Genomic DNA, 14999 nt, shown 5'->3' with positions numbered 1-14999 from the left:
ATCGGAAAGGGTGTAAAAAGGGGAGGTGTCGGGAAGCACGAGATACAGGCATCAAAGGGACGTGCCTAATGAGATGCACGGCTGAGACAATAAGTCCGTGCGGCAAGATGAGCCTCGAGCGGCGCCACCTGCCTTACAGTAGCAACCCCCTCATCATAAAGACACTTTCAAAGGGCATGTGTCTTCCGCAAATATCTTGGGAGTCCCAGGGTCGCGAAGCGGACAGCGTCCGTTCGCTGACTACTTGAGGGCAAGAGACAAAATGGATGCCGTATCTAAGATGGAACCCGTGGGTACAGATGAGAAGCCCACATAACAAACGAACGGTTTAAGTTAGCACAGCGAAATTGCGCACACTTACTAAACTCGTCATTTGCGGTTCATAGATACTAGACTCGACCATATTCGTGCGAGTCAAAAACACCATTTACGATTGTCACGGAACCTCAGTTCCGTTTCCGCGGGTCTGTTGCAGAGGATGCATCCTACATAGGGGGTGTCTTCCTTGAGGACGTATTTGCACTGGGGATGTTTTTCCCGGTTCCATGCAAGCAGTGAACCTCTGGAGTATGAGATGCGGTTTTGCAGATTGGGCATAGTGGCTGGGCCTAAGGCCGCCTGGGCCCGGATGGGCCCAGACGGGCTTGCCTTTGGCGCGCCTTCGGCGCGCTGCCGGCGCGCCCGCTGCGCCCGTCCGCTGCGCGTCCGGTGATTGCACATCTTTTATGGGTAAGAATAGGGGCGGGTGGGCGTGGCCTCAGAGTGGGCGTGGCCTCTCTCCCTCGCCGTCAATGGCGGCAGATTTGTTTGTTTCCTGAGTTAAAGTTGCAGCGAAGGGGTCGCTGTTTCGGCGATTCTGGCGCCCGCTCCAGTGGTGGCAGACGGGTGAGTGAGTTTTAAAAAGTACAGGTAAATGAGCGAGTTGTGACACAAAATACAATTTTGGTCTCCCGGCTTCCGCCTCAGGAGATGGCAAGATTCTAGTTTTGTGGCGCTGAAGGCAGCGTTTTTATACAGTGATCGGCGGGTGGGCGTGGCCTCAGAGTGGGCGTGGCCTCTCTCCCTCGCCGTCAATGGCGGCAGATTTGTTTGTTTCCTGAGTTAAAGTTGCAGCGAAGGGGTCGCTGAAGGCAGCGTTTTTATACAGTGATCGGCGGGTGGGCGTGGCCTCAGAGTGGGCGTGGCCTCTCTCCCTCGCCGTCAATGGCGGCAGATTTGTTTGTTTCCTGAGTTAAAGTTGCAGCGAAGGGGTCGCTGTTTCGGCGATTCTGGCGCCCGCTCCAGTGGTGGCAGACGGGTGAGTGAGTTTTAAAAAGTACAGGTAAATGAGCGAGTTGTGACACAAAATACAATTTTTAAAAAAGGTGGTGGTCTCCCGGCTTCCGCCTCAGGAGATGGCAAGATTCCAGTTTTGTGGCGCTGAAGGCAGCGTTTTTATACAGTGATCGGCGGGTGGGCGTGGCCTCAGAGTGGGCGTGGCCTCTCTCCCTCGCCGTCAATGGCGGCAGATTTGTTTGTTTCCTGAGTTAAAGTTGCAGCGAAGGGGTCGCTGTTTCGGCGATTCTGGCGCCCGCTCCAGTGGTGGCAGACGGGTGAGTGAGTTTTAAAAAGTACAGGTAAATGAGCGAGTTGTGACACAAAATACAATTTTTAAAAAAGGTGGTGGTCTCCCGGCTTCCGCCTCAGGAGATGGCAAGATTCCAGTTTTGTGGCGCTGAAGGCAGCGTTTTTATACAGTGATCGGCGGGTGGGCGTGGCCTCAGAGTGGGCGTGGCCTCTCTCCCTCGCCGTCAATGGCGGCAGATTTGTTTGTTTCCTGAGTTAAAGTTGCAGCGAAGGGGTCGCTGTTTCGGCGATTCTGGCGCCCGCTCCAGTGGTGGCAGACGGGTGAGTGAGTTTTAAAAAGTACAGGTAAATGAGCGAGTTGTGACACAAAATACAATTTTTAAAAAAGGTGGTGGTCTCCCGGCTTCCGCCTCAGGAGATGGCAAGATTCCAGTTTTGTGGCGCTGAAGGCAGCGTTTTTATACAGTGATCGGCGGGTGGGCGTGGCCTCAGAGTGGGCGTGGCCTCTCTCCCTCGCCGTCAATGGCGGCAGATTTGTTTGTTTCCTGAGTTAAAGTTGCAGCGAAGGGGTCGCTGTTTCGGCGATTCTGGCGCCCGCTCCAGTGGTGGCAGACGGGTGAGTGAGTTTTAAAAAGTACAGGTAAATGAGCGAGTTGTGACACAAAATACAATTTTTAAAAAAGGTGATGGTCTCCCGGCTTCCGCCTCAGGAGATGGCAAGATCAGTGCAGAACAACAGATTGGACAAGGAATGGATTGTAGCTATCTGCCTGACGTGTCATGCATAATAAAGCAACACAATGGCAGCACAGAGTTACCTCTTGAAAAAGACCGTTTTTCAGCATCACCAAAGTGGCTTGAAAATACATATGCAAATACACTTGTGGAAAACACTGATGAGAACACTAGCCATTGCCGTATAGGTCTGGTTGATGTACAGTGTGCAGTTTCTCACCAGATTGCAGCTGCTACACAAGATCTGCATAATGGATGGTCCAACAACTTTGATCTGAGAGATGCTGTGGTGAAACATCTGACTCTGATCAAAGTGAAAATAAGAGTTAAAGGCCTGGGTTGAAAAAGTGAAAAGGGTTGATGGTGCTCTGTCAGAGTTTCTCAGTACCTAAGTAGTCTAATTTGCATGGAAAAAGGTACAGAATGCCACACTAAATGAGCCATTCTGATGGCAAGCTGATGACACAGAGCAAAGAAATGCTGAAACTGTCCGGTTGAATTCTTTGTATTATTTTAGTTACTTATTTTAAAGAAGACTAACAATTCCAAGAAGCTACTTACGGAACACTGCACTAAAACATTTGAGCTTGTCTATATATGATCTGATTACAGATAAGACTTGTGTTTGCCTTAGAAATAGAAGTACAATTGTTATATGCTCAGCTTTTGCAATAAGAAATGTCACTAGTGAAATTTAATATGTGTGATGAATTATAAATCATTTTATTATGATTTGAATCATCAGAAGGGTGGATTGATGGAGCAGATTTAATCTGCAGAGAGGCCTTGTTTTATTTTTTGTTCTACAGACAGACTGCATTCAAATTGCCAAGCACATTTTGGTGCAAGTTAAAAACATGGCACATGAAAAATATGAAAGTGAGGCCTAAGTCAGTCTGAAATGCGTGTGCTGAATTAACATGTGTTTTTGCAGTGTAGAGAAAAGTGGCCGTTTAACTTTGAAGATTAATAGAATGTGTTTCTCTCTTCCCAGCTCATCCCTTGCAATCTAAATTCACTATTCCTGTCTTAAAAGACTTTGGCTTGTTGCATATTTGAATATCAAGCAATCAAAAATGGGAATGGACACTTGTAACTACGTGAACATAGGTTAAATTGAATCACCCTCATAAACGCTATGTTATTTGTGCGGTGTACATCTGTTTTTGTGGTGTTTTTCTTTAGTCTGATATTGCTTTTATGTTCTCCGATCCTGGTTTAGATTTTTCAACAGTATTGATTACTACACAAGTAGTGTAAGTAAATGAATGTTATGTGTGTTTTGTTTGTCCTGACGAATGCTCCGTAGACCCGGCTGGGCATAGAAAGAGCAAAAACATGTTGACGTTGCTGACGATCCAAGTATAACAAGATTAAGTAACACGATACCAAGTTATACCCACTAATTTTAACTACAAAATCTCACCGTTTTATAGTAAAACTTTGTTGGTGGTTTTTTGTATTTTAATAAATCACCTTCACTCACTCCTACTTTTCGCGGGGGTTCCTATTTCTCTGGACACTATTACACGAACCAGAGGTTACCTCAGGATGAGGTAGGCATACAGCACTTTTGGACACCCAAGGACTATGCCATAACGCGTATGTGGGGCGGAGAACAGATATACACCGCACAAATAACATAGCGTTTATGAGGGTGATTCAATTTAACCTACGTTCACGTAGTTACAAGTGTCCATTCCCATTTTTGATTGCTTGATATACTATTCGCGGAAAAGAATGGACTCTTATTCCTCCTCCCTACCAGTTGATTATGAAGCATATTTGAATAAACATGTTTAGTTTAATAACACCTCTTTTTATAATGTGAGTGAATTAATAATGCACCAGGAACGCATTGCGGCGTAGTACTTAGACTGGGGATAGGGAGCCCATAACGGGCGGGACCTCCTGTATTACCATAATTGCCCATATAGGAGTCAGGGTCCTCGGATAAATAGATGTCAATATGGGGCATATCTATGGGGACCATCGGGAGGATAGATGCAGCCTTTTCCGCTCCACATAAAGAGTGTAAAGAAGATGAGCATACATTTAAGACATCGCCATTACAAAGAATTGGACAGAGGCTCTATAGCATGTGCATATTATATATTTTACAGGTGAAGGACACAACTTTAAAGTGGCACGCTTTGACCTTAGGACAGTAACACACCTTTAGATTGCTGGCCCTTGCTGCAGATACTAACAGGTATGATGCAAAATCAACATGGGGGTGTAGGAAAGAATTCAAATACTTAAGATGCCCCTTGATAAACATTGCAATCTAACTTGCTTTGTAGACAAAATAATGGATCAAAAGCAACAGGAGTTTTGAGATATCTGTCCCTATCGACATTTCTCACGTTGCGTAGATGTATCTACATTATCAAATAATAGGTATGTAGTTTGTACAGAGGAGGTTATGGCAAGAACTCTATCTTTATGGCCTTTTAAATTGTCACATTTTATTAGGACCTTTTGTGCCTTGCTTATTAGATCCTGGTATGGTTTTTTCTCGTTCATGGGCCTAGATGGAAGAAGATTGAACTTTGCATAAAGACATATCACATCTCCATATCAGGCAATTTTTGGGTCCGGTATTGAGTAATCTCAAACAGGTAATCTAATGTGTAGTAATAAATAGGTTAAATGATAGTGATGTTACCACCACATAACTCTAGTCTCCCACAGTAATAGGCTCACCAATTGCAGTACCACAGATCCATGAATAATAAGTCTAGGAATGTATAATATTTTATAGAAGAGCCAAGTCTTGTGTTAAATAATGGGCATAGATGAGAGGACATACATAGCTCTCTAACCTGTAGGACCGGTGATAAATGGAAATAATTTCTCTATATTATATGTCTAGAAATGTGAAAACTCGCAATAGGGAAAACATGACAAGATCTAGGACATGGACTAAGGAAACATTAGTGGTTTAAAAACCCACATGAGTATATTAGATACTAGCTAGTAGCAATGTTATATAAGCTCGTTTAGCGGTAACAATAGGCTCTCCGGAAGTATGTACGATGCCAACTCAGATGTTCAATTGTAAATATATACAGTGTTAGAAATGCTTGTATATAGTGTATATAAGAAGGAAATAGAATGTATAGGAAAATATGATTTGTGTTGGAATACTCTATCATAAATATGGAAGGAAATGTAAATATAATGTGTAAATCTGTAAATGTTTAGAATGTTGTTATATAGTAATGAACGAGAAATAAGGGTGTGTTACCAATCATGAGAAAGTGACCATTCCCAGCCCTAATAGTTTGTTTATTGTCTTGTGGGATAATGAAGTACAAATAGAATAGATGTAAAGGATAGCAATCGATTAGACGCTGATAATTTGTAAAAAAGCAATGAACTAATTGACACAATTTTTCATTTTATAGTCATCACTTATAAGAAATATACAGAATTACTGAGGAAGGCATTGCCGAAACGCATTGAATGGAATTTTTTCTGTATACGATCATGGACAACAGTATTGTATCCTATGAACTTTGTATTAGCAATGAACCTGTATAAGTAATTTAAAAGAAAATTGTATATAAACCAATTCATTGTGTATATATATGTTATAAAAAGAAGGAAGTGATTCCCCATTTAATGAAGAAAAAATAATATAAGTGAAAAAGAAAAAAAGAATTTAATAAAAATAAAGTTGAATCAGAAGTAAAAGTATCATTTGAATTAAATTAGATAAAGATATGCGTCTATATGATGTCTAAAAATATGCACAAAGCCCGGTGCTAATTTTGCGATTTTCAGAAACAGTGTGCAGTTTCTCACCAGATTGCAGCTGCTACACAAGATCTGCATAATGGATGGTGCAACAACTTTGATCTGAGAGATGCTGTGGTGAAACATCTGAATTTGATCGAAGTGAAAATAAGAGTTAAAGGCCTAGGTTGAAAAAGTGCAAAGGATTGATGGTCCTCTGTCAGAGTTTCTCAGCACCTAAGTAGTCTAATTTGCATGGAAAAAGGTACAGAATGCCACCCTATATGAGCCATTCTGATGGCAAGCTGATGACACAGAGCAAAGAAATGCTGAAACTGTCCTGTTGAATTCTCTTTTTATTATTTTAGTTACTTATTTTAAAGAAGACTAACAATTCCAAGAAGCTACTTACGGACCTCTGCACTAAAACATTTGAGCTTGTCTATATATGATCTGTTTAAAGATAAGACTTGTGTTTGCCTTAGAAATAGAAGTTAAATTGTTATATGCTCAGCGTTTGCAATAAGAAATGTCACTAGTGAAATTAAATATGTGTGATGAATTATAAATCATTTTATTATGATTTGAATCATCAGAAGGTTAGATTGATGGAGCAAATTTAATCTGCAGTGAGGCCTTGTTTTATTTTTTGTGCTACAGACAGACTGCATTCAAATTGCCAAGCACATTTTGGTGCAAGTTAAAAACATGGCACATGAAAAATATGAAAGTGAGGCCTAAGTCAGTCTGAAATGCTTGTGCTGAATTAACATGTGTTTTTGCAGTGCAGAGAAAAGTGGCCGTTTAACTTTGAAGATTAATAGAATGTGTTTCTCTCTTCCCAGCTCATCCCTTGCAATCTAAATTCACTATTCCTGTCTTAAAAGACTTTGGCTTGTTGCATATTTGAATATCAAGCAATCAAAAATGGGAATGGACACTTGTAACTACGTGAACATAGGTTAAATTGAATCACCCTCATAAACGCTATGTTATTTGTGCGGTGTATATCTGTTTTTGTGGTGTTTTTCTTTAGTCTGATATTGCTTTTATGTTCTCCGATCCTGGTTTAGATTTTTCAACAGTATTGATTACTACACAAGTAGTGTAAGTAAATGAATGTTATGTGTGTTTTGTTTGTCCTGACGAATGCTCCGTAGACCCGGCTGGGCATAGAAGGAGCAGAAACATGTTGACGTTGCTGACGATCCAAGTATAACAAGATTAAGTAACACGATACCAAGTTATACCCACTAATTTTAATTACAAAATCTCACCGTTTTATAGTAAAACTTTGTTGGTGGTTTTTTGTATTTTAATAAATCACCTTCACTCACTCCTACTTTTCGCGGGGGTTCCTATTTCTCTGGACACTACTACACGAACCAGAGGTTACCTCAGGATGAGGTAGGCATACAGCACTTTTGGACACCCAAGGACTATGCCATAACGGGTATGTGGGGCGGAGAACAGATATACACCGCACAAATAACATAGCGTTTATGAGGGTGATTCAATTTAACCTACGTTCACGTAGTTACTAGTGTCCATTCCCATTTTTGATTGCTTGATATACTATTCGCGGAAAAGAATGGACTCTTATTCCTCCTCCCTACCAGTTGATTATGAAGCATATTTGAATAAACATGTTTAGTTTAATAACACCTCTTTTTATAATGTGAGTGAATTAATAATGCACCAAGAACGCATTGCGGCGTAGTACTTAGACTGGGGATAGGGAGCCCATAACAGGAGGGACCTCCTGTATTACCATAATTGCCCATATAGGAGTCAGGGTCCTCGGATAAATAGATGTCAATATGGGGCATATCTATGGGGACCATCGGGAGGATAGATGCAGCCTTTTCCGCTCCACATAAAGAGTGTAAAGAAGATGAGCATACATTTAAGACATTGCCAATACAAAGAATTGGACAGAGGCTCTATAGCATGTGCATATTATATATTTTACAGGTGAAGGACACAACTTTAAAGTGGCACGCTTTGACCTTAGTACAGTAACACACCTTTGGATTGCTGGCCCTTGCTGCAGATACTAACAGGTATGATGCAAAATCAACATGGGGGTGTAGGAAAGAATTCAAATAATTAAGATGCCCCTTGATAAACATTGCAATCTACCTTGCTTTGTAGACAAAATAATGGATCAAAAGCAACAGGAGTTTTGAGATATCTGTCCCTATCGACATTTCTCACGTCGCGTAGATGTATCTACATTATCAAATAATAGGTATGTAGTTTGTACAGAGGAGGTTATGGCAAGAACTCTATCTTTATGGCCTTTTAAATTGTCACATTTTATTAGGACCTTTTATGCCTTGCTTATTAGATCCTGGTATGGTTTTTTCTCGTTCATGGGCCTAGATGGAAGAAGATTGAACTTTGCATAAAGACATATCACATCTCCATATCAAGCAATTTTTGGGTCTGGTATTGAGTAATCTCAAACGGGTAATCTAATGTGTAGTAATAAATAGGTTAAATGATAGTGATGTTACCACCACATAACTCTAGTCTCCCACAGTAATAGGCTCACCAATTGCAGTACCCCAGATCCATGAATAATAAGTCTAGGAATGTATAATATTTTATAGAAGAGCCAAGTCTTGTGTTAAATAATGGGCATAGATGAGAGGACATACATAGCTCTCTAACCTGTAGGACCGGTGATAAATGGAAATAATTTCTCTATATTATATGTCTAGAAATTTGAAAACTCGCAATAGGGAAAACATGACAAGATCTAGGACATGGTCTAAGGAAACATTAGTGGTTTAAAAACCCACATGAGTATATTAGATACTAGCTGGTAACAATGTTATATAAGCTCGTTTAGCGGTAACAATAGGCTCTCCGGAAGTATGTACGATGCCAACTCAGATGTTCAATTGTAAATATATACAGTGTTAGAAATGTTTGTATATAGTGTATATAAGAAGGAAATAGAATGTATAGGAAAATATGATTTGTGTTGGAATACTCTATCATAAATATGGAAGGAAATGTAAATATAATGTGTAAATATGTAAATGTTTAGAATGTTGTTATATAGTAATGAATGAGAAATAAGGGTGTGTTACCAATCATGAGAAAGTGACCATTCCCAGCCCTAATAGTTTGTTTATTGTCTTGTGGGATAATGAAGTACAAATAGAATAGATGTAAAGGATAGCAATCGATTAGAAGCTGATAATTTGTAAAAAAGCAATGAACTAATTGACACAATTTTTCATTTTATAGTCATCACTTATAAGAAATATACAGAATTACTGAGGAAGGCATTGCCGAAACGCATTGAATGGAATTTTTTCTGTATACGATCATGGACAACAGTATTGTATCCTATGAACTTTGTATTAGCAATGAACCTGTATAAGTAATTTAAAACAAAATTGTATATAAACCAATTCATTGTGTATATATATGTTATAAAAAGAAGGAAGTGATTCCCCATTTAATGAAGAAAAAATAATATAAGTGAAAAAGAAAAAAAGAATTTAATAAAAATAAAGTTGAATCAGAAGTAAAAGTATCATTTGAATTAAATTAGATAAAGATATGCGTCTATATGATGTCTAAAAATATGCACAAAGCCCGGTGCTAATTTTGCGATTTTCAGAAACAGTGTGCAGTTTCTCACCAGATTGCAGCTGCTACACAAGATCTGCATAATGTATGGTGCAACAACTTTGATCTGAGAGATGCTGTGGTGAAACATCTGAATTTGATCGAAGTGAAAATAAGAGTTAAAGGCCTAGGTTGAAAAAGTGCAAAGGATTGATGGTCCTCTGTCAGAGTTTCTCAGCACCTAAGTAGTCTAATTTGCATAGAAAAAGGTACAGAATGCCACCCTATATGAGCCATTCTGATGGCAAGCTGATGACACAGAGCAAAGAAATGTTGAAACTGTCCTGTTGAATTCTCTTTTTATTATTTTAGTTACTTATTTTAAAGAAGACTAACAATTCCAAGAAGCTACTTACGGACCTCTGCACTAAAACATTTGAGCTTGTCTATATATGATCTGTTTATAGATAAGACTTGTGTTTGCCTTAGAAATAGAAGTTAAATTGTTATATGCTCAGCGTTTGCAATAAGAAATGTCACTAGTGAAATTAAATATGTGTGATGAATTATAAATCATTTTATTATGATTTGAATCATCAGAAGGTTAGATTGATGGAGCAAATTTAATCTGCAGTGAGGCCTTGTTTTATTTTTTGTGCTACAGACAGACTGCATTCAAATTGCCAAGAACATTTTGGTGCAAGTTAAAAACATGGCACATGAAAAATATGGAAGTGAGGCCTAAGTCAGTCTGAAATGCTTGTGCTGAATTAACATGTGTTTTTGCAGTATAGAGAAAAGAGGCGGTTTAACTTTGAAGATTAATAGAATGTGTTTCTCTCTTCCCAGCTCATCCCTTGCAATCTAAATTCACTATTCCTGTCTTAAAAGACTTTGGCTTGTTGCATACTCGAATAAACATGTTTAGTTTAATAACACCTCTTTTTATAATGTGAGTGAATAATAATGCACCAAACACTACACATGGGGCTAAATGCTTTTTTTGCATGAAAAGCTATCTAAAACATTAAAGCATGTTGCTGTGTGCGCTGTTTTAACTGTGTGCGCTGTATTAACTGTGTGAGCTGTATTTACTGTGTGCGCTTTTAACATTTACACTAAATGCATAATAATGCTATGTTGCACATTGCACATTAATTTTGCATGTTGTCATAAATAATAGAAAAGCTACTTGAAACTAATAGCTTGGCTAGGTAAACATTTATAAGGGGTATTAGTATGAGGGAGAGAAACATAATGGACTGATTTACATGAAATTAATATTCTCTTTTGTGTCTGTTTTATTTTTTGGGCCTACCATTAAATGGCTGCCTGTGAATCCAGCAAGGCTATGGCTTGCATCGGAGAGAAGAGTGCATGCGCAGATCTGTTTGACTCAAACCACGAAGAAGTCAAGGCCTCTTTGTACTTTGAAACATTCTTGGGATTGTGCCAATGTACCAGTTAGATAAAGTATCCTACTAGACTGCGCTGTGACAGGAAGGAAGAGAATTAGAGTGAAACATTTTTCCTAATAAATTTTGCAAACATATAAAATGTATTAAATCATTTGCGCTTCTTTTGTTAAAACTGGTATGCTCTAGAATTTTCAATGAGTCAGTAAGGTTAGACCTCATGCCTTTGTGGCTGACCAATCACGTACAAGTTTTCCTGAAGATGCAACATTTTTGTGTAGTCTGCCAAGAATTAGAGTATAAATAATGACCTCTCTAGAGGCGTGGTTGGCTTTAGCTCAGCTGGCTACTAGGCTCATTAGGCTTCAGGGGGGGGCGTGTGAGCTCTTGAGAGAAGGAACAGATTAGACCAGACATTCTATGGGTTAGGTACGAGATCGTCACGGGTGCAACCTTGGGCGTCCGAGGAGAGTCAGATGGGGGGATCCCTGGTGATTTTTTCCCAAAGTCTTTGCACGTCATATTTTGGAACGGCAGGCCGCATTCCTTTGAGTTCTTGTGAAGGGCGGGCTTTTTGGCTCTTTAGACACAGACAAGAGCAGAGAGTGCAGTGGATTAGGATAGAATTAGATGCTAAACTTTACATTTATGCTTTGACTAATTAATTAGGTCTGAAAAGATTCATTTGACTTATGCATTTATTTCCCTTAATGGGAGATTTTTGCCAACTATTTGATTTTTGATTAGCCTTGCAAGACTATTTTTCTTAGAAACTTTAAGAGTTTTACTGACATTTTGCACCACATTTTCTTTCCTACATGTAATGCTTATATGCAGACTGTAAGGTGTTCTGTATTAATGCTGTTTTTCCTGTTTTCTGAATTCTGTAACTTGATTGATATTTTACTAATAAATAAAGGGTCAGAGAAAAAAATTAACCTTTGACTGGAAAATAAAACCCTTTAAAATACTCAACAACTCTCTTTATTGGCTTAAATAATAATTGCATTTTTGACTGTTCAGGTTGGTTTAAATTGCCTGAAGGTAATACATGGTGTGAAGGGCCCAACACCTTTTCAGCTGTAAATTAGAGGTAGCATGAGGGTTTTGCATTGAGAAATTACCAGAAGAAATGTACCGCTCGATCACAAGGAAGGATCTCACTTCTTCCTTACTCTTCGGTGGCGGCGCCTCACAAATGGCTCTAACATTAGCATGCTTGGGCGTGATACCTTGATTGCTAATCTCATGGCCCAGGTATGTAATCGAAGTCATTCCAAATCGGCACTTCTCCTCGCCCACTCCCTGTTGCCTCAGCCTGTAGCGCTGTTCCCTGCCGCGCTCTCCCTGTGTTCTTCCCCAGTGCCTCCTCCGTCGTGGCCTCCCACCTTTCTGGGGTGTTGGGTCCGGTCCTCGGTGGCCGGTGTGACACCTTGCTTTTACTGTTGTTTTTCCTGTTTCTGTTTCTGAAGATCCTGGCCTCGTCGCCACTGTAAAGGTGTCCCTTGTCCCCCCAAGGACCACAGGATACTGATGGTAGATAAAGTGTACTTATTTATTATATCAGGGAGAGCGCCAGGAGACATATCTGTTCCGTGTCCTCGCCACGCGCTCACTGCCGCACAAAATGGCGGCCGCAGTCAAGGTTGTTACGCGGCAGCGTAACAACTAGACCGCTACACTACACCAGGAATGACGGGAGCCGCAGGTAGTTGCACATGAAGATTTATTGTAATTACAGTGGGAGATTATCAGCAGAGGCACCTCCAACATGGTCGCCCCACCCGAATCCCAATAAATTCAGACCACACCAATTTGTGTTTTATGGAAGAATTGAGGCCGCAGTTTATTAGGCATTTCCAACTTACAAGCGATCCTTTACACACCATTTTTTTGGCCAGCGAGCCTGTGTCCTTCCCCTAGCTCTGCACTGTGCCTTACATTCAGTGAAGCTCCCCCTGGGGATGCAACCCTTCCGTTTCACTCCGGGCAAGCTTCTGCTTCCAGCCCGACCAGGTAACCTTTTACTCCCGGTTGCCACACACTCCCTTGGGTAAGCGTCTGCTTCCAACCCGGCCGGATGACCCTTTCACATCCGGTGTCCACACACTCCCGGGTAACCAGCTGGTTCCACCCGGCCGGGTGACCTTTCACTTCCGGTGTCCACACAGTTCCTTCCGGGTAAGCGTTTGTTCCCACCAAACCAGGTGACTCTTTGCTTCCGATGTGTACCCTCTTAGTTACCTGGGCAAGCCTATGTGCTTCCCACCCGCCAGACCCTGTTTGACTGTTCCTCCACCCATCTCTGCGAAGGTGACTCTGTAACTGGTACCCATCTTCTTCCATGCCACACCACAGGCTCTGCCCTTAGTTGTGTAATTAATTGTTTGCTTCCGGTTCACGTGAACCAAGGGCCTTGGGGAGTTTGCCAGTACCCCCTGGGTCCTGCCTGTCCCTTTTGCGGTTGGTGCTCCACTCGCAACCTCTGTTTGTATTCCTCTTGGATCGCTTTGTCAGTAGCTCCGTTGTTGCCCTTCACCTCAACCCAATGGACCTCCTGCAAGTCCGCTATGCCTCTGTGACAAACGTTCCCCGTTGTCCAGCCCTATTCTCGGCTGGTCTAGTTCCTTCGCTGTCTCCCTTCCCTTATCTGTACCCAATACTGTACCTTTGCGTTCGGGCTCTGCTCCCTGGGTGTGGCCTCCACTGAGAGCCCCCGTCCAGCCACTATCCCCCTCCCCCTGGGGAGTAGGGGGCCGAACCAAGGGGCACAGGAGAGGCACCCCCACATGGTCGCCCCACCCAAATCCCAATAAATTCAGTCCACACCAATTTGTGTTGTATGGAAGAATTGAGGCCACAGTTTATTAGGCATTTCCAACTTATAGGCGATCCTGTGTCCTCTCCTCAATGGAGGAGCCCTGGGGTAACGTGGCTGCTAACTGCGGGTAACTGTGCGGTTACTAGTGGGGTGCAGAATGGGGAGGGGGGATAGAAGTGACGGATAGGGAGGCGTATGTGCCCTAGCTGGGGCTTCTAGGAAGAGAGAAGTGGGAAGGCCCCTAGCTTGTCTATGTGGTAAAGTCGTTGTATCTTCTTGGTCGCACCACTAATCTACCTGTGCGGGTGCATGTGCCGGAGGTCTGTCCTCGTGTGTGTCTTCATCCAGGCTGTTACCGTGTGGGGTGGATGCTCTTTGTCTTATCCCTAGGGTGTCTGTGTGATTGGATCTCTGGGGTGGTGTGTGTTGTGCGAAGGTGTGGTTGTACTATACTCCTGTAGATTCAGCACTGCCCCCTGTACCCCCATTCTTGCCACCAATCCTGGAGCCATCATTGGGGATGTTGTCATCTAGATCCATAGTCTCTCCTTGGGTCCAGCTGTGGAGGGTGATCCATTGGTCTGCCACCGCAGGACCTTGTTGCATTTCGTCATCCGGCTGAGAGACCATACTTTTCTCAGTAAGGCAGATCGAGAATATAGGTCTCTGATTTGGAGGGGCTGGCTGAATTTACTGTCGCCTTTCTTTCCGTAGTGGCCCAATCTCACTCGTACCTAGTCTCCTTGGGCTAAGGAGACTTCACGCACTCTATGTGTCTTGTCTTAATTGATTTGTAGATCTTTTGAGCTTATAGAATGTTGCTTCGGACCACTGCAGGCGACCATTTGCTTTGCAGTTTCAAGTCCATCCACACCCGGTTGTCTCTCGTGAACGGTTCCCTTCCTCGCAATATCTGGAAAGGGCTATACCCTGTGAGGGTGGGAGTGATGCGATAAGCCCACACAGTGTTTTTAACTTCCATCCCCCAGTTTTTGCCCGCGCTAATGGCGACCTGGACTGACCCCTCAGTTGAACCGCTTTGCTTGGACTTTGCCTGCGGGGTGGTACACTGGTGTGTGTTTGTTACTGATGCCGTTTCTCCTGAGGAAAGCAACCCACTTTTCCAAAGAGAA

The sequence above is a fragment of the Lissotriton vulgaris genome, chromosome 5 (assembly GCF_964263255.1).
Source record: "Lissotriton vulgaris chromosome 5, aLisVul1.2, whole genome shotgun sequence".
Lineage (NCBI taxonomy): Eukaryota > Metazoa > Chordata > Amphibia > Caudata > Salamandridae > Lissotriton > Lissotriton vulgaris.
The sequence above is the reverse complement of the archived record's forward strand: the minus strand, read 5'-3'. Positions refer to the sequence as shown.